The sequence below is a fragment of the Octopus sinensis genome, linkage group LG6, assembly GCF_006345805.1.
Source record: "Octopus sinensis linkage group LG6, ASM634580v1, whole genome shotgun sequence".
NCBI lineage: Eukaryota > Metazoa > Mollusca > Cephalopoda > Octopoda > Octopodidae > Octopus > Octopus sinensis.
Genome location: NC_043002.1, coordinates 96850841 through 96868340, shown reverse-complemented (window position 1 = coordinate 96868340; position 17500 = coordinate 96850841).

Here is a 17500-nt window from a genome sequence, read left to right as displayed (position 1 = left end):
TTGTGTGTTGTGTTCTTGAACATGACACTTTATTTCACGTTGCTCCAGTTCATTCTTCCGTAGAAATGAGTTACGTCACTGGCGCCAAGCTGTATCATCCTTTGCCTTTCCTTTGGATAACATCGGTGGCGTGAAGAGGAGGAACTGGTACGCATGGGCGACTGTTGGTCTTCCATAAACAATCTCGCTCGGACTTATGCCTCGGAGAGGAACTTTCTAGGGGCAATCCCATGGTCATTCGTGACCGAAGGGGGTCTGTACTCCTGTTGTAATCTCCTAACGTTGTCGTTAAATAGCTTATGTACTTTTCCTTAGACAATTATCTATGTATTAAGATAACACAGTTTTAAACATTTTAAGATAATACATTTAAAAATTTAAACATTGAAACAATGAGAAAAAATGTTCCACTTAAGTTATCCAACTTTTTTCACGGAAAATGTTTGTAGCACAACTAAGTGTATTATTTGCGAATATATTACCAATATACAAAGGCGTCGAGCTGGCTGGCAGAAACGTTAGCACGCCGGGTTAAATGTGTCTCGTCTGTCTCTATGCTCTGAGCTCAAATTCCGCCGAGGTCGATTTGCCTTTCATCCTTTCGGGGTCGATAAATCAACTACCAGTTATGCACTGGGGTCGATCTAATCGACTGGGCCCCTCCCCCAAAGATTTCTGGCCTTGTGCCTAGAGTAGAAAAGAGTATATTACTAGTGTGTCAGGTTTAAAACTGAGTTAGTCTTCCGAAATAATTTTGCAGCGTAGTTTTGTAATATGCATGAAAGGATATTTCATCGGAAAACGATTATTTGCGTATTTATTCCTGGCACGTCAAGGCAACTTCAGACGTAAATTATGCTGGTCGCTGTAGTGGACGTCATGGGAGGATAAGGTTTTACCTTTTACAGTAACCGTGTGATAGCTTCTATATTCACACTACACAATATTTCTCCATGGTGTTTGCTTTACATTAACGATAGTAATTTTCTACTATTTTAGTGCAAATTTGTTAGCATCACCCCAAACTAAAATATAATAATTTACATATTCATGATTAACGACAAATCTGGAATGCTGGCGTGTATACTAAAGGCACTATGCTGCATTTTTAAAGTAAAGGCAGCATTTAACATACTAAGGCTTCTTCTCCAGCATGTTAAATCATTTTGCACACTGAGGAACTCGATGGTTTGGGATAGGATTTCCTTAGTCTTTCAATAGTTGTATCACATTCAACATTATCGGGTGGCAAACAGAGGGAGTTACATGTATGAGTCCATGGAGACGCGTTCAATATTTTACAGACACCTTACATTTTGAGTTCAAATACCATCACGGATGAATTTGCGTTTTTCTTTTTTAATATTTAGATTCAAATATGTCTGCCTCTTGGTACACGTAGAATCTGTATAATCAAACCCAACTCAAATTGTGATCCGCTGAAAATATCTCCAACGTCAATTTATTTTTAATTGTATGTACATTTATAAGAACTAGTCGGCATATTCAAGTAGACATTATAAAAAAACCTATTTAGTCCTATGTGTTTGTGATACCAAAACCACTCTATACTGTCCAAATATTTCGCTGATTATGGACATTTCGATCGAGTGCGATCATGCGAATCAATTGTTTAAAAAAATCTCCCTCTGTGTGCATCATAAATGCAGAAACAACGAGTGAGAGAGATAACACCAATAAAATTATTTGATAAGCGCAGGTGTGACTGTGTGGTAAGTAGCTTGCTTATCAACCACATGATTCCGGGTTCAGTTCCACTGCGTGGCACTTTGGGCAAGTGTCTTCTACTATAGCCTCGGGCCGACCAAAGAGTGGATATGGTAGACGGAAACTGAAAGAAGCCCGTCGTATATGTATATATATATATATATATATATATATATTATATATATATATATATATATATATATATATATATATATTGTTATGGTTTGGCTAGTGCAGTATCTCTTGACCCACTTTGTGGGAGTGGCGCCGGCAGGTCTGGAGTAAAAAGCGACAGCCCTTTGTTTACTGGAAGAGTAGTGGCTTTTGGAGGGACCTTTGGCCTTGTGCGGTCGATTGGAGGTCGTTCTAGACACCCCTCGAAGAAGAGGAAGAGGAAAGTAGTGAGAAAGATAGAGTAAGGAATCTGAGAGCAGATAGAGAGGATGACAGCGGCAGCGCCGATAAAGATATGGACATAGGACCAGGCGGGATAGAGAGAGTATAAGGCTAAGAGTCAGATTGAGGGTAGTCATAAGGGCAGTCGGATTTTGGAAGTCAGGGCAAGCGGTTGGGATGCGAGAGCTTGGCAAGTTGGAGCTAGCAGCACTGAGAGAGAGAAACTACAATATGGGACACTGGCTTTTCAATTAGGAATTAAGGTATTAAATTGTATTGATACGTGTTACTATGTAAAAGAAAAAAAGAGAAAGAAGAAAGAAAGAAGACAGAAAGAGAAAAAGAAGGACTCTGATGTAGTCGTTAAAGACTTTGAATTGTAACGTGAATTGTTGTGATACGAACATTGTATAATGAACAATTGAACTGTTAGGCCTTTAATGTGTCTTCGGACGTGTACCTTTGAAATAGAACTGTTGTCTCCGGACTGTTATATTGTTACTTGCATGTTTAAATGCTTTTGATCTGTTGTATGATGTATTGAGTTGTCACGTGCATGTCCTCCTGAAATGTTTCCTTTAAATGTATTTGATGTGTAACAATTGATTGTCATAAACTAGTTGTTAAATGTAAGCCAGTTGTTGCCTTGCCGTTTGTGTCTCTCTCGGTTGCCTCTCTGTATCTCTCTATGCTGCTGTTGTTGTTGTTGTATCTCTCCTCTCTCTGGGTTCCGTGGCGAACTTGCCCGTTCGGGCGAGCGGCGACGGGTGATTCCGTAACAATATATATATGTGTGTGTGTGTGTTTGTGTTTGTCCCCCCAACATCGCTTGACAACCGATGCTGGTGTGTTTACGTCCCCGTAACTTAGCGGTCCGGCAAAAGAGACTGATAGAATAAGTACTAGGCTTACAAAGAATAAGTCCTCGGGTCGATTTGATCGACTAAAGGCGGTGCTCCAGCATGGCTGCAGTCAAATAACTGTAACGAGTAAAGAGAGTAAGTTTTTGGCCAATATCACCAATGCCGTTTTATTTGTTGTTTCTACTGGAAATGATTATATCGAGGACATTTGCAAGGCATCCGAAACCTTCAAGATTGAAACAGTTAATGTTTCGATTACACTAGTGTAAGATGGAATCTTCAGGAAATACATAAGTAGTAAGGAAATTCCAGAGGACCAATATTCTTGGTAGAATAGATTGGGTGCAGTGGCTACTGCAGAGTCTGTTGGGAATGGAAACAACTCAGGGTGCCAGAAGAGAAGGGATCATTCGACTGAAAGCGACCAATCGAAGCAGGTACAAGAACAGCCAACTAACTAATACAGGGCATTATAGTAGCAGTAGGATAAAACAGAGAGATAAGAAGGCAGACCTGTTGGCCAGAGGGTGGAACATGCCTGCGAATGAATTTGTCAGCCAGCCGAATGGATGTGGTTCAATACAATTTTGTGATTTGTAGAAGCACTGCTCTCGATGCGGTAGCAATACCTCATTCTTGTTCTCACGTACACTTAGAAGAATATCAGTAATAGTTGGAAGTCGAAATGTTTTCTGAGCCTGAAGAGAGGGCCAGTTTTGAAATGCGCAGCAATCCATGTTAAGGATGTACTTTCCTCAGGAGAAAGCTTTAGAGATAGTGAGGCCTAACACTTGGAGTGGCCTTCAAGAGCTTCAGATGAGTGGTGCTTATATCTGGAGAGTATGTGCTGCGTCTTGATATAGTTAGGGCTTGAGTATTTTTGCTTTTAAAAGAAATAAAAATGGCAAATACTCACTTCAAGATGATTTCATAGAACCAGTACAGGTTGGCAGTGTAATATCTAGGCAGCATATTGATAATGCGTGGCTGGATAACGTATGGAGAAATCAAGGGGATATACGTAAAGTGGATATTTTGTAGGTAGATTTTAATATAGAGAAATGAGTAAATGGGAGAAAACTGAACCTGGGGCAGACTTGAGTTGATTAAGTATAGACCAGAAAGCGTTTTGTAAATACAAGGCATGATGGTGCGATCTAATAGAAATCTGCAGATCTAAAAGGTAACCTGCGTATGGAACTCAAATGCATGCTAGATGTTTCTATGATATTCGCATAGAAGAGTGATGCCGAAACAGTTACTGATATCACCAGAAACAAGATTGCTTTCAATAAACTTCTGTACACGAAAGCATGCTAGAGGTCAATATAAGAGTACAGGGTGTAGGTATCCTGTAGATCATTGATATGAAAGACTGAAGGTGTTGCAGAACATCATTGTTAATAGCTTCTTGTTATATCTTAAGCAAATGAATGCATTAGGACTATTAATGGTAGGCTGAGAATGGTGTTGACTTCCCCTCTTTGAAATCTTACACATTGTAGCATCTTTGTAAATGTCAGGTTATTTTTGCATATATGTATGTAGAGTTGGTTTGGAAGGAATAGATTTGGAGCAGATTAGACAAGTGTGGAGTGAAGTTAGATACAAAGTTTCCGCCTTTCAAATGTAGCGCTCTCACTATGAGAATACACGTGACAGAAACATCGTTTTTGAGAAGTGGAGGAAAATGAGATTCCGCAAAGTTCGTGGATATCTTTTTGGAAAGAGACCGGAAGGCTAAACCACAGTGTGGGTGGTTGAAAGCGTGAGGGCTCAACGGCGATGAACGAATACATGTTTTGCAGATAGGAAACATTTATAAGAATTAGTCGGCATATTCAAGTAGACATTATAAAAAACCTATTTAGTCCTATGTAAGCGATAAAGAATTATCCAAAATTCGGACTACTTCCTTTTTCTTAATACACACACGCGCGCGCGCGCACATGCACGCACGCGTACGCTCACACATCTATACCATAAACGCTGAACAATAAGGGGACGGAACTTAAAATAAATTTTTGATTTAGCGAGAGTTGTGTCCCGTTACTTTTACGCTACTTTCTACAGCCTCATCATCGTCGTTGTGTTAGTGCTGTGCTTACTCTTCTGTTCAAAAATCATGTCCGGCAGGCTGGCATGTGGGCTACAAGGCCTGCACTTGATCTCTAGCTGAGAAGACATCTACTGCAGGTGAAATTACTTGATGCAACGGACAAGTGACGCCTTTCATGTGTTCTTTCGCATTGTCTCTTGTATTCTCTGTGTTGCTCCTCCTCAATAGCTGTGATTACAAGCTGCAGCGATTAGTGTCTTTCATCGCAACGCAGGCTCTCCTCTTCCCAACTGTCTGCGAAATACCGGAGCTCTTCATCTCTTCAGCTCATCGCTGTATCGCAACTTATGACCACCACATATTCTCCAACCCTCACGCAGTTTAGCGTAAAAAAAAACTGCTATTGTTTTTCTCCGTCCAGCAAATATGTCCTGCCCAGCGCACCTACAATGAGGTAATGAGGGCCTCCACATTAACTGAGCTAGCATGGGACAGAACCTCTACAGAAGGGCCTTGATGTGCCTGCGGTAGGGCCATACGTTCTGTAACGTAGAAGAGGCAAGGGAAGACTGCAGCTCTGTACACCATTATATTCGTGTTGCAGGCAATCCCATGGCGGTTTCATAGATTCTACTCCTCTCCTTAACTTCGAAGTCAGAACACTTAATACAGGACTCTGTACTGCTGAGATAGATAATGGTCTCTGTGTACCTTAGGGGTTCTCCGTGTGCTGCCACTGGTTCGGACTCTAGATCTCTTAGGACAACTTGGCGGGGAATGATAGAGCAGGTCAGTCCTCGATATGTTGATCTTGAGAATAGTCATGTCTATTGCACAAGAAAACCGGTTCACAATGTGTTGTATGCCCTTTATGCTGCTGGCCTCGATCGCTGAGTCGTCTGTGTAAAGGAGCTCTCTGACCCACATTTCCCTGAACAACTTCGTAATAATTTTGTAAAAGGTGTTGTTAGCAGCCACATCTTTGGAGCTGAGATAAGTTGAATGCACTCCAAAAAAAAAAAAAAAAACACATGTAATAGTATTCCCATGGGGCGATCCTTCGCTTTGGCTCTCAAAGCTGTCATCCGGAAAAGCTGGTTTTATTCGTTAATTTCCGTAATTTTAAAAAATTTATTTATATTTGTTTTAAAGTGAAAGAGAAGAGAAAATGAAAGATGTAAGAACGTATATATGAAATAGATACGAGCACGTGTGTGTGTGTGTGCGTGAGAGGGAGAGAGAGAGAAAGAGAGAGAGAGAGAGAAATAGAGAGAGAGAGAGAGAGAAAGAGAGAGAGAGAGAAATAGAGAGAGAGAGAGAGAGAAAGAGAGAGAGAGAGAAATAGAGAGAGAGAAAGAGAAAGAGAGAGAGAAAGAGAATGGCTCTTACACCTACATGAGAACACACGTTCACTCACTCAATTTCTTTCTCTCTTCTCTCTCTTGTCTCTCTCTCTTCCTTTCTCTTTCTCTCTCTCTTTTCTCTTTCTCTCTCACTTTTATCTCTCTTTTCCTTTCTCTTTCTCTCTCTCTTTTCTCTCTCTCTTCCTTTCTCTTTCTCTCTCTCTTTCACACATACAAACATATCCATTTCATATACACGTACATAATCTTCCACTTTCCCCTGTCTTTCACCTTAAAACAAAAGTAAATAAATGACAATTTTTCACGAAAATTAACGACTTGAAAATAATTTAAAAAAAAAACATTAAGATATTGTCTGTTTAAAGAAAGTTAAATATAAATATTTACAGTACAAACAACTTACAATTTTGAAATTATATTCAGTAAAAAATATTTCTAAATGATTAAGATATTGTGCACGTCAAAAAGTCGAGTATTTTTTCTTAGAGAGCGCGAAGTCTGTGTTTTTGTTCGACACGCCATGATATTCATTAAATGTGTGTATCCTGTATGTGTGTTGACGTCAAGGAAGCCATGTCTTTTTGTCAAGAAATAAACAAAAATTGTGTTTAATCGTTTTCATTAATAAATAGTGGTGCAAAAGTCACCCAAATTCTCTACTGCACTGCTGAAGGTATGCATAAAAATGCATATAAAAAAATCAATTAAGATATTTCGGATAAATATCTCTAGAGTTTTAGTATTATTGAGATATATACGCGCGTGCGTCTGCCTTTGTGTCTGGGTTTTTTTCTTCAATAGCTATTCCTTTACTACCCACAAGGGGCTAAACACAGAGAGAACAAACAAGGACAGACAAACGGATTAAGTCGATTATATCGACCCCAGTGCGTAACTGGTACTTATTTAATCGACCCCGAAAGGATGAAAGGCAAAGTCGACCTCGGCGGAATTTGAACTCACAACGTAGCGGCAGACGAAATACCTATTTCTTTACTACCCTCAAGCGGCTAAACACAGAGAGGACAAATAAGGACAGACAAACGGATTAAGTCGATTATATCGACCCCAGTGCGTAACTGGTACTTATGTAATTGACCCCGAAAGGATGAAAGGCAAAGTCGACCTCGGCGGAATTTGAACTCAGAACGAAACGGCAGACGAAATACCGCCAAGCATTTCGTCCGGCGTGCTAACGTTTCTGCCAGCTTGCCGCCTTTTTCTTCGATACCGCTTGGCAACAGATGTTGCTGTAATCATGCCCCCGTAACGTAGAATTTCGGCAAAAGACACCCTTAGAATAAGCACCAGCCTTTAAAACAATAAGTACTAAGTTTGATTACTTCGACTAAAATTTTTCGAAATGCGATGTGGGTGAAGCTGGCCATTAGTTGGGCTATGCAGTATCTTTTTTTGGACCGAGAACTACATCCGCATATCGTCCTTCAGGAGTACTCAGCGCGCCGTTTTTCCTTCTTTAATATTTTTCTTTTTCTCTTTGTTCTCCCCGTGGAAGAGATTTTTGTCTTGGGTCCATGGGGTTTTTGGTAAGGCTTCTGATGTGCAAAACGACAGTTTGCACCATCGTCGCCATGCCAGCAGTCTCCTTTTGCCGGCGGAGCTCTTGTTGGGGTTCTTCTGTTTTTTTTTTCTGAACAGTGTTTGTTGTTTTCTTTTTTTTATTCTTTTACCTCTTGATTTCCGTCGATTTTAGGGTGCTTTCCATTTTTGCGGCCATCACACCTCTTTGGTCTTCAGTTGTGTTGGGAGCTGGACATGTGCCATTGTTTCCCTTGGTTGCAGGTCTCTCAGTTGTGTCTTTTGTTGGATCCTAGGTGTTTCTCCATCCTTTTTGTCCTCCTGGATGCAGTCACCTCCCTTATATGTAATTTTCTAGATGGTTTAATTTAATTTTTCATTTTGAATTGATAAAAGGTGCTTTTTCTAATTTATATATATATATATATAGGATTACTGAAATACATAAATACATATATATATAAATAAATAAATATATATATATATATATATATTATATATATATATATATATATATATATATAGATATATACATATACATATACATAGAGAGAGAGAGATATATATACACACATATAAAATGATACATAGATAACATATACATGCATATACGCATATATGCACACAAGTATACACACACACACACACACTCACACAGATACAAACTATAAATATCACTATGTATATCATATATGTGAATATGTGTGGGTGTGAACTCGCGTATACGAGTTTAGGAACAAAAGCGTGAAGGTGCGAGGCTTAATGATTAGGTTATTCGGCTCACAGATCATAATGTCGTGAGTTCAATTCTCAACGGTGAGTTGTACTCTGGGGGAAGTCACTCCATTTCAGGTTGCTCAGTTCTACGTAGCCGACAAAATTGAATAGCACATGTATTGCAATGGGCCGGCCTTTTCACATTGCGTGTCACGTTGATTCTACCTGAGAATTACGTTAAGGGTACGTGTGTCTGAGGAGTGCTCGTTAATTTCACTGGCACGTTGTTCCGCTGAAGTAACCGACGGAGTGGCTGTTACGAAGAATATTCCAAAATGCAAGAGAAACAATGAACATGTCATTGTATACTTAAAATTATGCTATATATTTGTTTCGTTAAAATGATAAATACAGATTCTAATAAAAAGTAAGTTTTATGATTTCAATATGTCACATGCATGTGACATCTGTGCATTGTGACCCTAGCATACCGTGAGTTATTTTTACAGCACTATATAAATCTAATCATCGATAATTCAGCAGTCACTCGGGAGTTTTAAGGTAAGTTAAGCATATTGTAGCATTGCAATGCATTCTTTAAAAGAAACTCATGGATTTTTGTTAAGTTATCGCAGTTATATTCAAACACTTTCTAATTAGAACATGTTCTGGAAAACTAAAGACTAGATTGTGTTGTGTCTGGGGAGAGTCATTCTCTTTTAGTGCCTTATAATATAACACACTCACCGGTAAAATTTCCACTTATTTCTTATTTTTATTCTCTAAAATTTTCGCTGTGTGTTGCAACCTTTTCAATAGTCTTGATTCTGTTTGTTATTTACACATGCGCACAAACAAACAAAAGGGAACGCATGTAAATAACGGACTGAGTCAAGACTATTGAAAAGGTTGCAACACGCAACGAAAATTTTAGAGAATAAAAATAAGAAATAAGTGGAAATTTTACCGGTGAGTGTGTTATATTATAAGGCACTAAAAGAGAATGACTCTCCACAGACACGACAGATTATGCTTCAACACACGAACTCATATAAAGAATCTTGCAAACCAAATCCAAAAACGAAATATAAAGACTAGATGTTTTACTCTATTATAATCTCGACATAGTCGACTATGATGTAATATCCTGATTCAAATTCATGCAATGGTATTTTAACTGAAAAATATTTAATTTGTGTTTAGTCCATAAGTTATTTATACGTTGCTTCCGTCTTCCCTTCCTTGGACCTTTCCTTTTTCTATGTTTCAAACGAAGAGCTCTGCTCGAAACCTTAAATCCTCCTTCTTTATTTCCGTTCCTGAGCGTCCAATAGCACTATACTTGTTCCATGCCCTCGCGTTGTTGTGTTTTCTCTTTGTTCATGTTTGGATTTACTATATATATAAACATACATACATACATGCATGCATACATACATACATAAATAAATAAATACATACATACATACATACATACATACATACATACATACATACATACATACATATACATACATACATGCATACATTTTCTTGTATTTTGTTGATCGGTAGAAAGTAGAAAAAGTGGATAAAAACATGAGAATTTGATACCATGCTTTAAAAAAGAAGCTCACCACCAAACTGGGAACAGTTTCAGTAAGATAACGGAATCATATTGCAGGACATTTTAGGAGATGATTGCCTCCCCATCAGAGAAGTTGAACCATTTATTCTTCGGCTACCCTACGAACAAGTAATTTAAATTGCTATATATAATATATGTATATATATATAATATATATATATATATATTATATATAATATATATATATATATATATATATTATATATATATATATATATATATATATATATGTATATATATATATAAAATAATAAAATAATAATAATAATAATAATCATAATAATAGGGAATATTATTCTAAACTTACAGGGAAAAACTCAATTTAGTAATGCTTAATCAAATTTCACAATATATAATATATGTATATAAATTTGAGGAGAACCACCTTTTATCAGTTCAACAATGAAATACCAATGATATAATTAACTTATACCATATAGAAAATAATTAGATATACAATATAAAAACATATACCAATATTTAAGTAAAGTATAAAATAATAAATAAAAAAATATTAGTATATAATATTATATAGTATATCTAATTATAGTTTAATTATATCATTGCTATTTCATTGTTTAATTGATAAAAGGTGGTTCTTCTCTAATTTATCTATATATATATATATATATATATAAAATGTGACCGCGTGTGTACCGTTAGTGATTTTTTTCCTCCGTCTTCCCTTCTTTGGATCTTTCCTTTTCCTATGTTTCTGACGAAGAGCTCCGCTCGAAACGTTAAACCCTCCTTCTTTCCTTCTTTCCTGAGCGTCCAATAATACTATACTTGTTCCACGTCCTCGCGTTGTTCTGTTTTCTCTTTGTGTTTTCATGTTTGGATTAACTATATATATATATATATATATATATATATATATATACATAACGTTAACTTAACAGTTACTAATCCTCATATAATGTTAGCCAGCATTGTAGTTTGTAATATAAATCTTTATATAAAACAGATTGTATATATTCTGGTATTACACATTTGTTACTGCATTTATCTGGTTATAATTTGGAGGAGTCCTTCTGCTTATATCTTAGTATGAATGTATGTCACAATAAATGAACTCCGTATTGTTTAATTTTTATATGCCCAATCAAAGTGTGTCCTTAAGTGTTGGCAGTTCCTCTTGAACTAGAACTTTACTGGTGAATGAATTCATGCATCATATATACATACGTGCGCGCGCGCGCACATACACCCACACACAAACACCCACACAGACCCACACACAGACACCGATATGCGGTTATGTCGGAAGAAATAAAATAATTACTTCCATGACAAGGCGACGAGCTGGTAGAATCGTTAGCACGCCGGGCGAAATGCGTAGCCGTATTTCGTCTGCCGCTACGTTCTGAGTTCAAATTCCGCCGAGGCCGACTTTGCCTTTCATCCTTTCGCGGTCGATAGATTAAGTACCAGTTACGCACTGGGGTCGACATAATCGACTTAATCCGTTTGTATGTCCTTGTTTGTCCCTTCTGTGTTTAGCCCCTTGTGGGTAGTAAAGAAATAGGTATTTTGTCTGCCGTTACGTTCTGAGTTCAAATTCCACCGAGGTCGAATTTGTCTTTCATCCTTTCGGGGTCGATATATTAAGTACCAGTTACGCACTGGGGTCGATGTAATCGACTCAATCCGTTTGCCTGTCCTTGTTTGTCCCCTCTGTGTTTAGCCCCTTGTGGGTAGTAAAGAAATAGGAATTTCGTATGCATGTATAGGTATGTATTTTGTATTCATAAATATTTGTATACGTAAAACACGGCGAGCTGGCAGAAACGTTAGCACGGCGGGCGAAATGCTAAGCTGTATTTCTTGTGTCTTTGTGCTCTGAGTTCAAATTCCAGCGAGGACTTTCATCGTTTTGAGGTCGACAAATTACGTACCTGTTGCACACTGGAGTCGTTCTAATCGAGTGTTCCTCTCCCCCAAAATTTCGTGCCTTATGGGTAGAGTAGAAAAGAATATTTGTGTACGTGTATTTGTATGTCTTTATTCAATTTTTCATTAGTGTGTCCCTTATTCCCAAACACACACACACACACACACACACACATACACATGTATAAGGCGCAGGCGTTGCAGTTTGGAAAGAAGCTTGCCTCCCAACCAGATGGTTCTGGGTTCGGTCTCACTGCGTGGCATATAGGGCAAGTGTCTTCTACTGTAGCCTCGGTCCGAACAAAGCCTTGTGAGTGGATTTGTTAGACGGAAACTTGAAGAAGCCCGTCGCGTATATATATGAATGTATGTATGTATATATTTGTGTGTGTGTGAGTGTTTGACTCTCTCACCATCGCTTGACAACCAATGCTGGTTCTGTTTATGTCCCCGTAACCTAGGGGTTCTGCAAAAGTAAACAATAGAATAAGTAACTAGGTTTACAAAGAAACTGTCCTGGGGTCGATTTCTTCGACTAACAACCTTTAAGGCGGTGCTCCAGCATAGCCGCAGTCAAATGACTGAAACAACTAAAAGGATAATAGAATCTCTCTCTCCCCCCTCTCTCTCTCTTCCTATATATATATATATATATAGTGTCTGAGGAGATTCATATTGCCATAATGCCGCATTATCTAACACTCTCACTGGTTCGATTTCTACCCATTCATTATTTATAATTTTTCTTCAAAATTTTCGTTGCTTTTGCAACCTTACCAATGGATGCTGACTCCAACTTCGATTAATAAGGTTGCAAAAGCAACAAAAACCTAGATGAATAAATATAAATACGATGTTATTAGAAATCGAACCGGTGCGTATGTTAAATGATAAGGCATTGAGATAATATGAATTACCTCAGGCACAACACGCGAATTCACAAAAAGAATCTTGCAAATTAGATAAAAAAACGAAGTATATATATATATATATATATATATATATATATACTAGCACTATGACCCGGCAACGCCGGGTCATAGTGCTAGTGCATGCATGTACAGCTGCGTGCGTGCGCACATACACGCGAATACTGTCCAAATCTCCCACCAATCACATACAGCTAGCTGGCATTCAATTGGCGTATCAAGTTTCGGGCATTTTGATTAGGTTTCGGATAGAAAATTCGCAAAAATGTCACTTCTATTGATTTTTTAATGGCTTTGCGGAGTAACTGGGGAGATATAAAGATGTGCATGACCACCCGTGGATGATTTTAAATGACCATAGAAAGTGCGAGCCCTCTAACTGAAGAATTGTGGATTTGTATAAAGGACACACACACAGACATTTTGCCGTTTATATATAGAGAGATACGTACTCTTTTCCACCGAGGGCATATATGCTCCATTATTCAACTGTTTTCTTTAGCCATCGCGCGGTGATCGCTATGGGCTCTAAGCTTATAAAATACTATTACCGTTGTTTACAGAATTCTAAAAGTTGACACTGCTTAACAAAAACCTTCGCATTAAAAAATTAAAGGAAAATTTGCATACAAAAATAAATTACGAAATAATTGTAGCTCTGAAATTTGACGGAATAAAGCAGGTTGGTGCGCTAGTGGAATGGTAGAATTCTTGTCGTGTAAACAAAGTGGTGTAATTTCGAGTCCCCGTGCACGGGGAAAACTACTTTTTTTCCGTCGAGGGCTCATATGCCCCATTACTAGACTACTTTTTAGTCATCGTTCGGTGATCGCTATAAGTTTTAAGCTTATAAAATATTATTAATATACATATGTATATGTATACGGTCATACCCAATTTTCAACAGGAAGGTCTGCTCTTCCAAGACAAACGTAAAGAGACAATGTAAAGCGATGCAACATTCTCTTTTATTCCTGGGAAAGCAAAGCATCAAAATGCTGGACTTCTAACAGAAAACCTTACCTGTCCTTGTGGTAGCAAAAACAAAAACAATAGCTATTCTATCGATTGGGAACTAATTAGTAATGCTAAGCCTTATCGAGTATGGGAAAATATATGCGCTTTGGTGTAGAGGAGTTTTACCAAATATTTATATCAAAACACACATTAATTAATACAAGACACGAGCAATCGCTATAATGCTTACACAAGCACAGTCGGACTTTTAAGAGATATAAAGATAATTCCAGATAATCAACGCCCCAGAAACAATTTGGCTTGATATTACAGATAGAAGAAAATAGCCTAAACATAAAAATACTTAATATGCATCATTAATAAAAAGACAAATATACTACTAATACAATATAGTCACAGTAGTGCCTCTGTGGTTAGAAGCTTCCTTATCAACCACATGGTTCCGGGTTCAGTACCACTGCGTGTCACCTTGGGTAAGTGTCTTCTAGTTTAGCCTCAGGTCGATCAAGCCTTTTGAGTGCATTTGGAATTACGTCGTGTATATATATATATATATATATGTATATGTATATATATATATGAATGGGAATAAATTAAGAATAAAATTAGCGTGCAGAAATGGAATAGTCCTGATGGAGCTGTGCTTTTACTTTAGATTATCTGCTAATTAGCTAGCATTAAGTATCTATATAAAGTTTTGTTGTATGTAATATCTGTTTTCTCGAACAGCCGCTTCTACAGAGTACTGCTGTTGGTTTATTTCTTATACATAAAGGACTAAAGCTTCAACTACTTACTGCTTCCTGATTCATCGTAAGGTTTGTTGTTATTATTATTACTGTTCAACTATTGTTATCACGTTTGTTGGTTCCTCGTAAAGGAAACATTGTTGTGTTGCATTTGTTAAACAATTGTAAATCGTAACCCTCCCCTTGGTTATTGTTTAAAAATTGAATTGTGTCCCTGTTTGGGGAAATTGACAATATTTTCACCGTTTACACGGAAGCATTTTTGTTAGAATGCCTTCGATAGGAGAAAGTCCAAAAATGAATTTCGCTGCAGCCGTCGGTGGGCGCGAACTCATTGAAATTAAAATGGAAGAAATACGGATTGATCACCGACAAAGACGGTGAATCTAGGATAACTCCACCAAACGAAATAAAAAATTAAATTAAAGAAAAGACTATTGTCTATAAAGTATACAAGGTAGAGAAAAAAGAAAAGATTTGAACACCTGGAGGAAAGCACCATCGAAAAGTGTCTTGGTGCGACTATGAAAGATATCTAACTAGAGGCGGTAAATTCGCCACAATAGTAGCAAGGTTCGAGTCAACGGAGCGTGCATGGGAGTACTCGACTCGAACCTTGCAAAGTGGAAATATTTTATTTTTACCTTTATATCTGGGACGTAGGACGTCCCGGATAAAAATTTAAAATGTCCCCCAAGAAGTGGATTGTAGCCACACTTCTATACAAGAGGGAGGACAAGATACAATTGATCGAAATTGCAAGAGACGGGCCTACAATTCCAGTCTGTTATATATTTTGAGTATTGTTATCACTAGCGATATCAAGATATAACTTTGTATTTTGTATTTTATGTGTAGATGTATATATATAGATGTACATGTAATATGTACACATATATATATACACATATATACATGCACTAGCACTATGACCCGGCAACGACAGGTCATAATGCTAGTATATATATATAGTATTATATTATATATATGTGTGTGTGTCTCTGATTGTCCCTCCACCATCGCTTGACAAATGTTGGTGTGTTTACGTGCCCTTAACATACCCCGCGGTTCGGCAAAAGAGGCCGATGGAATAAGTACTAGGCTTACAAAGAATAAGTCCTGGGGTCGATGTGTTCGACTAAAGAGGATGCTGCTCCAGCATCGCCGTAGTCAAATGACTGAAATAAGTAGGAGAATAAACGAATACATAATGTACAACAAAAATAATCATCATCCCAACCAAAACATGAATATAAACAAACAAGAACCCTTCAAGAATACACACGAAAGCGAAAATAACACATCTAACTATTAAAACAAGCAACGAGCTTTACAAAAAAACAACAATCGCAGCATTAACCTAATTTAAAACTAAGCCATAACTGCCGACGGCGATTGGGGTGAAGTTGAGGTCAGCAGCGCATAACCATAGATGACAACACACCCACCCGCTTCAGAAAAAATTTTGAAAATTTACTTCAATCAATTTCATTTCAAGAATGACCAAATGAATAGACTCTGATGAAGCGCTTCATTGACAATATTGCAACGTTACATTTGCTATAGTGAGTAGCTGCCGCAGCGGAAACGCGTGTGGGTCATTATAATATGCTGTATATAACTATAATATAAATAAATTTTGTGTACAAATATTCATAATTTTTATTATTATTATTATTATTATTATTATTATTATTATTATTATTATTATTATTATTATTATTAATAATAATAATATAATAATATAATAATAATAATATATAATAATAATAATAATAATAATAATAATTAATAATAATAATGATAATAATAATAATATAATAATAATAATAATAATAATAATAATGATAATAATAATAATAATAATAATAATTAATAATAATAATAATAATAATAATAATAATAGGCGCAGGAGTGGCTGTGTGGTAAGTAACTTGGTTCCGGCTTCAGTCCCACTGCGTGGCATCTTGGGCAAGTGTCTTCTGCTATAGCCCCGGCCCGACCAATGCCTTGTGAGTGGATTTGTTAGACAGAAACTAAAAGAATCCTGTCGTATATATGTATATATATGTATATATGTGTATGCGTGTGTTTTGTGTGTGTGTGTTTGTCCCCCTAGCATTGCTTGACAACCGATGCTGGTGTGTTTACGTCCCCGTCACTTAGCGGTTCGGCAAAAGAGACCGATAGAATAAGTACTGGGCTTACAAAGAATAAGTCCCGGGGTCGATTTGCTCGACTAAAGGCGGTGCTCCAGCATGGCCGCAGTCAAATGACTGAAACAAGTAAAAGAGCAAGAGTATAGTAATAATAATAATAATAATAATAATAATAATATAATAATAATAATAATAATAATAATATACACTCCAGACAATTTTTACTGTCCAGAAGAGAACACGGAATTTCTCGTCGAAACAATGCAGTGAGAGATGTTTGATACTGAACGTTGTGGTTAGCCGTTAAGTGGAACTTGACTGAGAGCTAATATGGACTCCGCTCAGAAAATATATCCCTTCAAACTCACGTGTATTTATATATTATTTTTATTGTATTTATTATTGTATTTATATTAGTGTAGCATTGTTCGTTTTTCCCGTCCTTGTTTTTGTATACATTCGCTGTTTCTACCAAGGAATCTAATGCTCTTAGCTTAGT